At 41.9% G+C, this 13,825-nt stretch overlaps 1 protein-coding gene across 3 annotated transcripts in view; it reads left to right on the top strand.

Annotated features, from left to right (window-relative positions):
- Positions 1 to 13,825, top strand: part of ILDR2 (immunoglobulin like domain containing receptor 2) — a 58,916-nt gene that overhangs the window by 21,441 nt on the left and 23,650 nt on the right. The gene's annotated exons all lie outside the window — the stretch shown is intronic.

Raw genomic sequence — 13,825 nt, 5'->3', positions numbered from 1 at the left:
ATGGTACAAATGAACTTATTTACAAAACAGAAATAGAGTCACAGATGTAGAAAACATGTGGAATATGAGAGGCCTGTGGGACACCAAGGTGGAGATGTCTTGCTGACAATTAGAAATATAGGTCTGGAACTCTGGAGAAACTAGGGTTAGAGATAATAGATTTGAGAGTCATGAATGATAGTCACAACCATGAAAGACAGGATGAGTCACTCAAGAAGATTATATGAAATGAAAAGGGTCAAGGACAGAACCTTATCAGTCTTATATTCTAGTTTGACTTCATGTGAGTGACCACACAGGTACTGCATGTGCATTTGTCTTCATTTCCCCTACGACATTGGACGCTTCTCAATAGCACTGGAACTTGAGCTCTTCAGAGGAAAGAACCAGTTCTCATTCATCTTTCTATCTGCAATGCTTAGCAGCGTGTCCAGAATAAAGAAGCTTGAATGAATGTTTTTTTAAATGATAAATGGGCAGAATCTATAACTAATATTTACTGTGTGCCTCTTAAATGTTAGTCAGTGCTGAGTATATATTTGTTGACTTATGAAGTATTTATACAATAAATGTCCACAGTCTCAAGTGATATATAACATGGTTTAATCTCTTCTTCGGTCATGATTCTTTATCTGGGTATTTTAATTTTTACTAGTGACAGAACCATCCGGGACTATGGTTGAAAGCAACAAAAGTAGACTTTGGCTAACCTAAGCAGGAAAGGAATTCATTGGAAGGATATCAAAATTGAAAGAAAGGCTGGAAAATCAGTCTCCAAAAAGGATAATATATTAGGGTAACACTTACTAGCTTCTGTAAAAACAACCCCCAAATCTCAGTGACTTGCCACCATAGAAGTTCATTATGTCATTTTGTCATAGTCAGATGTGGGTTAGGAGGTTTTTACCTGGGGAGCTCCCTTCCAAGTATGGTGGAGGGGTCTAGGCTTCTCCATTGTTTTAGTTTGCTATATTGGAGAACTTTGCTCCTGGCTGCACAGAAAGAAAAAGTAAGGAAGGTCATTCATGGGGGACTTTTTAGGGGTCAGGTCTGTCAGTGAGATGGGTTACTTCTCCTGTTATTTTGTTTGTGTCCAGAAAGAAAGTAAAAATGTTTTGATGAACACAGCACCATTCCTGCCCCGCCAGAGATGCTCCAGGGTCTATGTAGCAAGAATTAATAGACAATGTATTTAGGGCTCCATGGACATTAAAAAAATCAACTCATCTCTTTTTTTCTGATCTTGCATTTTCTCACTCAAGAATCAGTCTCAGGAGAGAGAGTCCAGCTGGTCCAGTTGGGCAGGTGTCCACTGCTTAGCATTAGGAGATTAGAGGCTCTTGGTGGCTAGTCCATCAAGATATGGAGAAGAATTAATTCCCCAAAGTAAATTGGGGCACTGTTACAAAAAAAGGGAGAATGGATGTGAGATGCCCCAAAAAGCAATAAATATCCACCAAAGTGATGCCATTACTACATCTCCTACTAACATTAATGTACACTGATAATAATTTGACTTCACAAAATTTTTCTATTATAACCTTGTAATATAGGAGAGCAGGCATTATTTCCCTTGTTTTCCAAATGAAGAAATTAATGTTCAGGTTTTGTAATTATTATCCCCTTCAAAAAAAGTATCTTTGATCAAACCCAAGTGTTTTGATTCCCAGCCTCAACTCTTTCCACAATACCACACGACCTGTCTATATTAAGAAGCTATAGAATGCTCCCCTGCATAAGTCATGTTTTTAAAAATGTTGTTGCTGCTTTAGGCCATAGGTAATGATTTTTACTTGTCCCAGATTTGCTTTAGTATCTCATTTCATTTCTCAGTGAAACCTATAACCAATGCCTATAACCACTAACCTGGGCCCTCACTTCCAAGACATAGCTGTTTTTGTCCAGATTGCATACCTCCCCACTGAGCATGACCCACCTTCTTTTCCCCATACATCTGAACCATCTACAGATCGCTTCAGATGCTTCTTTCAGAGGTTTCAGAAATATCCAAAGATGTGATTCAGAAAATGGGAGGATAACTGCTGATTCAACACTAAATGCAAACACTATACTGAACACTCTTTAGTCTCTTTTTGATGATTCAGAAGGTAGAGTCATTCTGAAGCTGGAAATGCACGTGGTGTTTAGGGTGCTTTGAGATGACAGTGACATTCCTAGACAGATGTTTGGGATCGTAGGGCCATACCAGAAGACAGTCACAGAAGGTGGAAGTGTTCAGAAATCTGCCACCCTGAGATTAGACATTGGTCTAGGATCAGTGGCGGGAACAGTCTGTTTATAACCTGGAACCATGCCACTGTTTGGATAGGAATAAAGTTCTCTTGGTCAGCTCCAGCTGGCAGGAAAAGAACTTCACCATTCAGGAAGGCTCAAGTAGGGAAGTTGTTGTTTTAAAATCTAAAAGCAGCTCGCCTTGTTCTTACTTCTTTCTATGCACAATACAAGGGCCTGACCCCTCCTTTCTTATGTGTCATGTGGTAGCTTGTTTTTTAAGGGCCAAGTAGATAAAGGAGGGGAAGGGTCCCAGTGCAAATATGGCTGGATGAACACTTGTGCCTCTGGGCCGAGAAAAGAATAACAGGACATGAGCCAAGAGTGTTCAGAATTAAAGCTAAGGAAGACTTTCCTAATGGTAAATAACAATTTTTGGAAATTATGGTTGGTTGAAGGAGATTATAGAGACTCCCTCTCTGATGAGCTTTCAACATGGAACGGGTTCTCTTGTCCAAAATATTAGGATAAACAAGATGGCTTTAGCATTCTTTCTATAATTTTGCCTTTATCTAAAAGATCCACAGATTGCAGAATTAATTCTCTGTATAGGGTGATGCCCCAAATACTGCTGTCTGGTTTTGTTTTAATATTGTTTCTGTTTTAGAAAAAATGATACATTTATTATAAAAATTTTAAACAAAACTGAAAAAGAAGAAAATCTCTCTTTAAACTCTCACCATCAGAGCTAACTATTGTGTTCTTCAGAACTCTTTTAATTGCAAGGGATAGATTCTCCAACTGGCTTAGGGGACCTTTTTGGCTCAGGTAACCAATAAGTCCAAGGGTATTCCTAGCTTCAAGCATGGCCAAGTCCCAGTGTTCAGGTTATGTTTTAAAGATTCTCTTATCTCCTCTGTGTTAGCTGCATTCTTGGGCAGGCTGTCTCCAAACCTGGCCCCTACCAGGTCTTTAACACCTTTGCTCTCAGGAGGATAAACTGCCTCTCTCTATAGTGTCAGCAAACATCCTGTTGTTGGGGGGTGGCATGTAGGGTACCACCAGCCCCAAATGAACCATATGAATTGAAGGCAAAAGGGTAAAGGACTAGCTTCCTAAAGAGAAGTTGGACATTTGTTTCCAAATGAAGAAAAGAATGCCAGGCAGGCAAAAACACACACTGTTAATATTTTGTGGGATTCATCAATTTCTGCTTCTTTTTAGGCCAAATACCATGCTATTTCAGGAGGCCAGAAATAGGCTTGCTCCCAGCAGGTCCTTGTGAGTAGGCGCTAAGTTGGGATTGATTATTCCCTGTGAAGAATAATGCCACAGAATGTGAAGGTAATGCCACAGAATTACCTTTGTTTTCCTGTCGTGCTTCTATTTTTCCTTCCATTTCCTCTGTGACTTATTCAGAAGTAAACATATATTACCCAGACAAGAGGTGGAGAAACAGGCATGCATTAATTTTTTAAAAATCACATTATTCACAATACTGTGCCTGAAAGTGTTATTCTGGTCTAAAATCAACCTTTCTGCCCATTAGTATTAAAAAGCCATTAAGAACATAATAAGAAATCAGGGAATTCTTGGGAGGGGACATCTCGGAATTTGTGATGGGCTTTAAGGATTTTTGATGGAAGTCTGTTTCTACGGCTGTGCAGAAATACTCAGGCACTCACCCCCGTGTCAGTGCTGCCTCAATTTGAATCCTGTCCTACCTCCACCCCCAGGTGGAGTTCTGGCTGTTTTGAAAGGCTACTTGTTGCCAAGACTCCCCCTCCCCCTTCTCTTCCTCTTTACCAGCCCTAGCCTGTGCTGCTAACCAGGAGATTTGCCGATTAAAAGGGCTTCAGCTCAGACAGTTCCCATGGCAACAGCCTCCTCCTCGGAGGTCTTTGTTGCCTGCCCAAACTTTGATCTCTGAGAGTGGCTGTTGCTGTTTCTCTCAGAGATTTACAAACAGAGGAAGAGGGGGAAAGAATTGGAGGAGAAGAAAGAAAAGTTGACTCCTGGCAAAAGGGAGAGAAGGAATTAATTACCGAGTCACCCTCTAGCCATAAATCTGGGGGTTACTCCTTTGGAACATCTTGCAATTTGGGCTGTGCCCATATTTTCCTTTGCAGACTTGATTATATTTCAGATATCTTGGCTTCACATGAAAGACATCAAGGGGAGTTGATTCCTCTAGGAGGATGGACCTACCCTATCTATCTTCAGATTTCCTGAAGAGCTGAGATAACTGCACTGCCTCCCATGAAAGGGAGGACACAAAACTTATAATGGGAGAGAGCTTTTTAGGCCTCAGCCCCACTGGCTTTTCTCCCAGCCCTCTCTCCTAGCTCTGGCCTACTCTGCTCCCAGCTTACCTAGATGCCTCTGTTGGTTTTGGTTTTGAGAAGAACCAGAAAACTGTTGAATGGGGTGGAGGAGAAGGAGGAGGCAGAAAAGTCAACCAGGCATCAACTAGCATCTGATTCTGGTTAATGGCTGCCAAAAATGAGCTTTCTACCAACTGAGCAGTGGAGTGGGGTTTGTGGTTGCTCCAAAGACTAGGGATCATGCCTTTTACCCTTTGCAGGAAGCCTCTTCTGGCCTTCAGACCTCTCCACTGCATAATCACAACCTTGCTCTTTAATAGGCACCATGCGATAGAGTCAGTTTTGCTTCAAGCGTGATTTGTATTTGAATTATGATTTAACTTTTAAAAAAAATTTTTTTTTGATTTAACTTTTAACCAGTCTTTTTTGCATACTATGTCCCTAGCACAGTGAGGATACAAAATTTTTAAATGGCACTGTATTGTCCCTGTGAAAATTACTGTCTTTTGGTAAAGATAAGTATTATATTTCTGAAGCAATGAGAGAACAATACAAGAAAAGATTAAAACTATATTTGATACTAATATCTAGGCTACTGATTCTCAAGAGGGGCCTCTTTGGACCCCCCAGGAGATACTTGGCAATGTCTGGAAACATTGTGGTTGTTCCATCTTGTGGGGTACCATGGCATCTAGTGGATAGAGACCAAGGAGGCTGTTGAAAATCCTACAACGCACAGGGCAGCCCTCCTACACCCAACAAAGGATTATCTGGCCCCAAATGTGAATAGTGCCAAGGTTGCAAAACCCTGATCTTGACCAAAGGTCAATCTGGATTCTGGATAAGGTCCACTGTGAAGAGCTCGGGCTTTGGGGTCAGATATCTGTGGACTCAGTGCAGCAATATAACCTTCAGTAAGTCAATGTTGAGGAGTCTCAGTTTCCTCATCTGTAAAAATGGGGGAGGGAAAATGAAAGTTACATGGAAGACCTAGTATGAGAATTAAGTAACACAGAATATGAACTCAGTAAATGTCAGTTCCCTTCTCCTACCTTTTCCTATCCCCCACATCTCATTGCCAGGATGTCATCCCTAATTTGAGGGAACCCTCTTTTGGGAATTCTGTGTTCTGGGACTCCTCCTAGAGAGCTGATTTTCTTTTAGCCCATTCCATGGGCAGAGGCTTTAATGAGCCATCTGTTAATTGGCAATCCTATTACTAATAGATTCATGTTTTCTCAGTGACATCTGTGCAGTGCCTTGCCAGTGGTGACCCTAATCAGCCCTGTGGGAATCTTCCTGCTAGTGGGTTTCAGGGTGTTCGGTCCCAGCATGCAGACTTTTGATTGCTATGTTTTGGAAGCTGTTAGAAGCCCCCGTTTCTCAGTTAATTACAGGGTGTTTACTACCTAACCTAAATACAAGGATTAGGTCACACAGGCCATTTGATGAAGTCTGGAAGGGTTTGGGGAACACCTAAGACTTGGATTAGAATCTGGATGGGCCTGGAAAGACTTTTGATAGTGTGACCTTATAATTTATTGTCCAAATTAGAATACTCTTGAGAGTGAAAAGGGGAGACTTTTAATAATTTATGTCAGGACAACAGGCATACTGGTATGATGGTCATGCCATCTTTAGAGATGATCACCTGGAAAGTTCTTTTTTTTTTTTTTTTTTTTTTTTGCTGTACGTGGGCCTCTCACTGTTGTGGCTTCTCCCGTTGCGGAGCACAGGCTCCGGACTCGCAGGCTCAGCGGCCATGGCTCACGGGTCCAGCGGCTCCGCGGCATGTGGGATCTTCCCGGACCGGGGCACGAACCCGTGTCCCCTGCATCGTCAGGCGGACTCTCAACCACTGCACCACCAGGGAAGCCCAAAGTTCTTTTTTTTTGATTGAAGAGAACAGAAGATCCAGAGGAGCTGGGATCAAATTAGTTTCAGCTCACCTTCACCTGCTGCACCCTAGATGTTAGCTGGTATTCTAATTATGGGGACCTAAGGATGTGCACATCTCCATCCATTTACTAGAAGCAAAGGGGCCCAGCAAAGAGGTGGTGGTTTGCAGTAACAGTTGTTCACTGAAAAACGTGTGCTGTGATTTCTGACGGGTAAACGATGTCCTTTAAGGTTCTTCACTAAACTGTGTTGTGTAGAGAACAAACGAGGTGTGGAAGGCGCAGTTTGCCCTCCCCTCACCCCCAGCCACCCAGTCCCGCTCTGTGACTGCTCTCCCCTCCCTTCCCCTGCTCCCTCGAAGCCTTTATCCCGCCTCACTATTTTTGCTTCACTTGTTGCTCATCACTGTGGGAGGAAACTCGGCCTTCAATTAGTGAGCATTCCTGAAGCCCGCGGTTGCCGTGGTTACCCAGGCGGGAGCTGGAGCAGCTGGGTCAGCCCGCCGGCCGCATTGTAGTCGACAGAGCCGGGCGGCGGCAAAAATGCGAAGCCGGTGCGCGGGAGGGAGGGGACGGGCCCCGCAGAGGGGAGGCCCTGGAGGCCCGCGGGAGAGCGGGTGTCGCCGAAAATCGGCTCAGCTCTGGAAAGAAAGAATGGCAGCCCTTGAAAGCCGGTCAGGAGACAGCCATGGCATTTTTCTCCAAAGCCAGCCGCCTCTATTCAAGAGTGCAGGTTTGAGTTCACACGGTGCGGTGCCTCAGAATTTGCTCTGGGAAATGCTCCATGCTCAAGCCCCTCACACAGAGAGGGGGCTGGCCACGGAGGAAAGGGCGGGAACTCTGACAATCCGAGACCTACCAAGCTGTGTGCCCCTCCGTGTCTGCCGTGGACCACCTGGGATTTTTGGGTTAAGGAAACTAGCCGTTCTTGATATCTTTGCATCTGAAATGTCTGTACAGGTCTGATGGTTGGGACACAGGGAGCTCAGGAAATCACACTGGGCACCAAGAAACTCAATTTCCTCCTTCCATTAAATCCCACCCTGCTCCATATCATTTTGGAATCAAATCTAACTGTCTTAGTCATTTCATCTCAGGCCAAGCTGAGCACGTTATATTACTAATAACACTTTGCATCTACTCTTGAGGGCTAGGGGGCTGGATCACTATAGCACTTTGCAAAGGCAGAGTACTTTGCAATCATTTTTATTATTGTTTATTAGTTTATAGCAGCATGGTGAATGCCTTTTAATTAGCTCATACTGTGTTATGATGTATTCAGTAATCATTTTCTGGTCACAGCTTTAAAAGGTGCTGAAATTGTTAACCATCTCCAAACAACACTCCTATATCCAGACATTATACTTTAATTATGTAAGTAGAGCAGTAATGCCACAAAAACAAATTTCTGTGTTGCTCACTGCAGATACTAGGAGATTAGAAATGCTGTACATGTATAACATTTCTAAATTAAGAATAAGCAAAGCTTGAGGGGGAGTGAGATACTGGGGAAAAAAAATAGGGATGGGGGTGAGTAGACCCAGGTTCTACTCCTGGTTTATTAGTCAGCTGTGTGACTTTGGGTAAGATTCTTAAGCTCTCTGAGCCTCAGGTTCCTGAAAACATGGAGTGGGTTATGGATTAGATGACCTCCGAGATCCTTTCTGGCAATACAATCTGATTTTAGAATTCTGTGTGAATAGAAGTCTGTGCCTTAGGCCAAGCTTATAATCACTGCCGAAAAGCCTGAAGCATTTATTAACAGTTAATTGCAGATGGTCTGATACTACTCATTTTGTGGAGAGAATTCACTGTAAGAATTATTCACTATAATTTAAAGTGAGCTAAAACGAAAGGGACAAAAAAAAATACACACATGAAATGCTTAAATTCACAGTTTACATATAAAAGAAAGGGAAGCTATATCCACATTTGTGATGGATAATCATAATCTTTATTTATTGAATGCATGGTTGCCATGGGAATATAGAATAAAAACAGGGATGTGTGTGCCCTTGGGAAATTTCCAATTTGGGGGGATTCCAAACAGCCATAGAAACCACTTTACACTTAAAAGGGCCGGAGAAAAACATCTGCTCTCCTCAGAGATTTAGGAGAGAAACCTTTTAGAGGGTTAGGATCTGAGACATCAGGGGTGGATACAGTACATCCCTGAAAATGGATCCAGGGCATCTTAGGAAAGCCTGGAAGTGGGATGAAGCCCAGATGTGCATTAAGCAGAAGGGAAAAGAAGGGAACCTCAAGAAGCTGCGGAAGGAAAACATTCTAGATCCTCCTGAACGGAAGGTTCATTTGTATGATATATTGGCAAAACTGAAAAGGACTCCAAGTTAGTACGTTTCAAAGAAATGAATGGAGATAACTATGCTGTCAGCAGTGTTGACATCACAAGGATAAAGGAAGTATTGTTTTCTCTTTTCATAAGGTCCAATGCATTAAATAATGTGTCTTTTGTCATCAAATAATTGAGTAGCAGATCTAGGATCTGAAAACAAGTTTGTCCTACATCTAGAACTTGGACTAATGATCAGAGCTTGGATTTAAGTTTTAAGACTAGAGACAAAAACCAACTTGGGGCGCATATTGTATCTCTCTGCAATGGCTGCCTTGCAAATACCCTAGCCTCGTGGCTTTCAGCTTGTGGGGGTGGAATAAGGTGGTGCTTCAATCCCCTGAGATGGCAAGATGGCATTTGGGGATATTCCAGTGAGTAGAGGATGCTCCTCGCATTGAGCCCTGAGTCCAGGGGTGCTAAACATTCTCCATTACATGGAATAGTGCTGAATGAATGAATGGTTCCTTCATATGCTCATTAAGAGTCCATTTGAGCTGGATAAAAGGCACTAACATGAGAAATAAATCAGAAGTCCAGCCAGAAGCCCAGCATAGAAAACAATGGGGATTTACTACTGGGAAAAGTTCAAGGTCCTGATGGGTGAGGTGCCTCCTCATGCCACGCTGTTGGGGAGGCAGAGGGGTTTCCATCCTGCTAGTGGAGGCACATGTAAAGGAATCACGGCAGCTGAGAGACAAGTGCTCTCATGAAACTGGGGGCATGGAGGAGGATGCAGCCTCTCAGGGCGGTATTCTTACATGGCTCTGTCGGAACATATTTCAGAGTCTTGTAGACTGTGTGTGGTAAGAATTTGAGTGAAGCAGAAGATTGAGAAGTTCATTAGCTGGTTATCATTAGCTGGTAAAGAAGGTAAGTACTTCCTGCATTGATGGCCTGACTGGCCAAGAAAAGGGTATCAGAACCTTGGGGACATGGTTTATTGTGAAAATATGTGAAGATAATGCCATGGGTAGGAGAGGAGTGGGAAACCAGGCAAGGACTGTGTCTCTGGGGGAAGGCCTCATGACTGGGGGAACCTGATGTCAAAAATGCAAAAAAAAAAAAAAAAAAAAAAACAGGGGATTTGGCAGGAAGAAAGTCCTTTGACCTTGGTAAGTCATGTGACCCTGAAGCAGAGAAGTAAAGCCGAATTCTTAGCCTTACACTGCTGGACAAGCTACGTGGGCGAGCCTGAGGCTTTCAAGCATAGGGATCAAGTCTTGTTCCTCTCTGCGTCTCCACCAGGCACAATATACATTTCTTTGTTGAATGAATGAATTGGAGACATTCCAGAAGTGAACTTCTTCTCAGGAATATGTACCGAGAGTTCAGCTGGGGATAACTTCAAGGTGTCAGTGGCAGAAAACAGCTGAAACAGGGAATTATATAGGTAAAATCTGTAAGTTGTTTTATTCAAAGTGATTGTTTCTGCCCTCGCCATTCAACCCAAAATACATGAATGTTTTGGGCTATGATGTTTGTGATGGTATGGAATGATACTGACACTTGCATGTGTGCGTGTACAAACTAGTAGTATGCCTGATTCATTTGGTCTATTCATGTGGAAATTTCTTAAAAGTAATAGATTCTGCAAGGTTTGGGAAAAACTCTTTGAAGTGCTTACGTGAAAACTGTATTTTCTACTCATAGTTTGAGCTGAGGTTTGAAAAGAGTAAATGTGGCTTTCTATTTGCTGGGTCTGTTTTCCATCCTTTTCTTAGACATTAAAGTGACTTGTAATTGCCACTCTAACTGAATCCTGGAAGAATGACAGTGATTCACAAGTATTGGTGAAGTGCTGCTGAAATCTGGAATGTATTTTCTGCAATTGTTTGGACTCTGTAACATCAGACCTTCATTGGATGTGACAGAATACAATAGAGTAGAATAGGAAGAAAAGTTAGAGCATTTCTAACTGGCAATAGAATTTTTTAGGAATTGTTAAGCAAGAAGCTGGAAGCAAAATGACTTTTAGAAATATAGGATTCCAGCATAAATTCACTTTTTAAAATGCCTTTAGCTCCAAGAAAATATAGGTCATGTTATAAAAGCCAGAGAGCTTTGCTCTCTCTCTCCCTCTCTACTGTTGACATAACATAGTGGTATAATCTGCTATCCCCAAACTCCTACTATGTTCTGAATTCTGAAGACATTTAATTTTACCCACTTTACTGTCAAAGTCTGTCACCCACACCACCCTGGGGCTAACACTACATGGGTGCATTATGGGAAGGCTTCACCATCTTCTGAAGTGTCAGCTATTGGCCGTTGCTTCAGGGAGAATGAGAAGCTTGATGTATGTCTTTCTGTTGGAGTGACAAGCTTTGTGAATCTCCTGTCCATGTTTCTTATTTTAACTTTTTCAATTACATGTGTAAAAAAAATCTAAAAAATGAAAGCCCCTTAATTGTTCTTCCATGATGCCCATTCCAGTGCCCCAGAAATAAGGGCTAACAATTTGGTGTGTCATACTGTTGCTTTAAGATTTTAATTTGAACATAGGTGCCTAGAGCTTATATTCACTAACATTCTGTGTGCAGAAGTAGTGTCAGAACACCATCAAGGTGTTGTTCTAAACAGCATGTGAGCATGTGGGGAAATCCAGCTTTTGTGTTTTATCCATCATAATTATATCTGTGTATATATACCCTGCAGTGGTTGCAAGCACATGACCTCTGGGTTCTATACAGTCCCAAAACATATTTTGTATGGCTTGTCCAGTGATTTTTAAAAATCTATGAATCAGTTGCCAACATTTGAAAATCAGGATATTTCACATAAAAATCTGGGGTGTGGCTAATCTTGAAAAATAGGAAGATTTGCAACCCTGAAGACACAGTTCTGTGAGGCAACAATTGGCTAGAGGTGCGTAGAAGCAGCCCCTACAGACACAATATGCCATTTGCCACACGCCCAGCTGCTCCCAGTTGTATTACATTTGACTGCACTTGTTTGCATTATCTACTGGTCCGTATAAATATATGGAATTGAGTTTGCAACTCTGATCACTGAGCATCAGATTTGAGAACTGAAAATGTTATGGATAGGGTGACCATATAAATAATTGTCCAAATTAGAACACTTTGGAATTAAAAGGGGTGCTATTAATAATTACACCAGGACAATAGGCATAAACCAGGACTATCCCAGACAAACCAAGATGTATGGTCTCCCTATTTATGGATCTCTTCATTCAACCGCTTCATTTGACTAATGAGAAAATTGAGTCCTAGAAAGAGGAAGTAATCTGTCCATAGTGGTCACCAAGTAAACTAATGTCAAAGCTGCCTTCAGTACCCTGACTCCCAGTCCACTGCTTACTCCAATAGAATATGCTTTATATAATATGTGTGATTACCATATCCTCCTTGAATGTATGGATTTTTTTATAGTTAATTATTATCACATAGCTAATTTCCTGTGAGAAATTGTATACAGATCGATAACTTATATCATCAATAACATTTCTGTTATGAATGTAATTAATGATTTGGGCTACAGCACATATAGGGATGTTTAAAACAGTGGTAGGCTTGAGAACTAGAGAGTAAACACAATAAAAGCTTCTCATTTTACTACATACAATAAGATATATTTAGAAGTACTAATTGTCTATATTTTAAAAAACACCATTAAGTAAACATCTGATAACTGCCTTGCTAAAAGCACAGTATATTGACTTTTTTTTAAATACTGACTTCTTGATCATTGGCTGTTGGCTGTAATTAATACTAATTATGCCTTTAAGAGATGTCCAAGATCTCAAATCCTTGACCACCTGTCTTTGCCTTGTTGAGCTTCCAAGAGATATTTGTACAGAGAACATTCCATGTGAGACCAATGCGTGCTCTTAATCACTTGCTTGGACTTTGGCCCCAAATCCCTGTCTGGTCGCCTATCCCTAGGGAAATGGACTAGACCACGTGTGAGCCTTGGGGAACCTCCTGGCCTTTCATGTTGGCTTAGGCCAAAGGCTAGCCCATCTCTCCTTCAACATGCCCTTTTCCAATGACCTACTTGGCTCCCACTTGTCTTTCCAAGACACCTTGCAAGCACCAAACCACTCTTACCGTGTCAGCTGTGCAAGATGGAAGACAGAAAGAAGGAAACCCTTCTTGCCAAAACCTAAAACAGAGCTAACTTCAGGACTTCCCTGGTGGTCCAGTGGTTAAGACTCCAAGCTTCTACTGCAGGGGGCACAGGTTTGATCCCTGGTTGGGGAACTAAGATCCCACATGCTGCATGGCGTGGCCAAAAAAATAACTAAATAAAAAATAAAACAGAGTTAACCTAGTGGCCCACTCCATGCTTTCTTTTCCTTGGAATGTACTCTGGTACTGATTAACTTTTCAAATGTGGGACCATTACCCATGCAGGAGACATGACTGGGACACATTTTACCACACTGGCCTTGTATAGTTGAGGAGAGCCAAGAAAAATAAAGTGAGCAAAGAGCCCTTTTACCTGACTCCCTAACACCTTGCCCCTGCTGCAGCATCCTCTCCTAGTGCCTTGGAAGAACTTCTTTTTCTTTGACTTTTGTCAGAGCTGCTTTTCTATGGGGTGATTTGATAGAGGAGAGGATCAGTGACCAACTATGACCTTTAGACTCAAAATATAAACCACACACATGGGTAACTTTTTCTCTAATGCACCTCAACAAACTTCAACAGGAAAAGTTGTTTTCTAATGAACCAAGGAGACCAGACCCCTAGAGGTGTGTTTTCTAATGGTGATGTGTGGCTACAGAGCCTTTGAAGTATTAATATTTTGGCTACATTGGTACAAGTAAAAATATTATGAAGGTAATTTCATCTTTTTAAAAGAAAACAAACTATTTTAATGTGATTACTAGAAAAGCTAAAATTACTGGTCGCTCACATTATATTTCTACTGGACAGAGCTGTTCTAGAAGCATATGTCATGCCCATAAGTGAAATAAGATTCAGTTGCAGGCTTAGGAACCATAGTGACCTTTTGCCATCACAAGCCTCAAAGGAAGCGAGTTTGCTAGT

The sequence above is a fragment of the Kogia breviceps genome, chromosome 1, assembly GCF_026419965.1.
Source record: "Kogia breviceps isolate mKogBre1 chromosome 1, mKogBre1 haplotype 1, whole genome shotgun sequence".
Taxonomy (NCBI): Eukaryota; Metazoa; Chordata; class Mammalia; order Artiodactyla; family Physeteridae; genus Kogia; species Kogia breviceps.
Note: the sequence above shows the minus strand (reverse complement) of the source record. Positions and strands in the feature narration are given on the sequence as shown.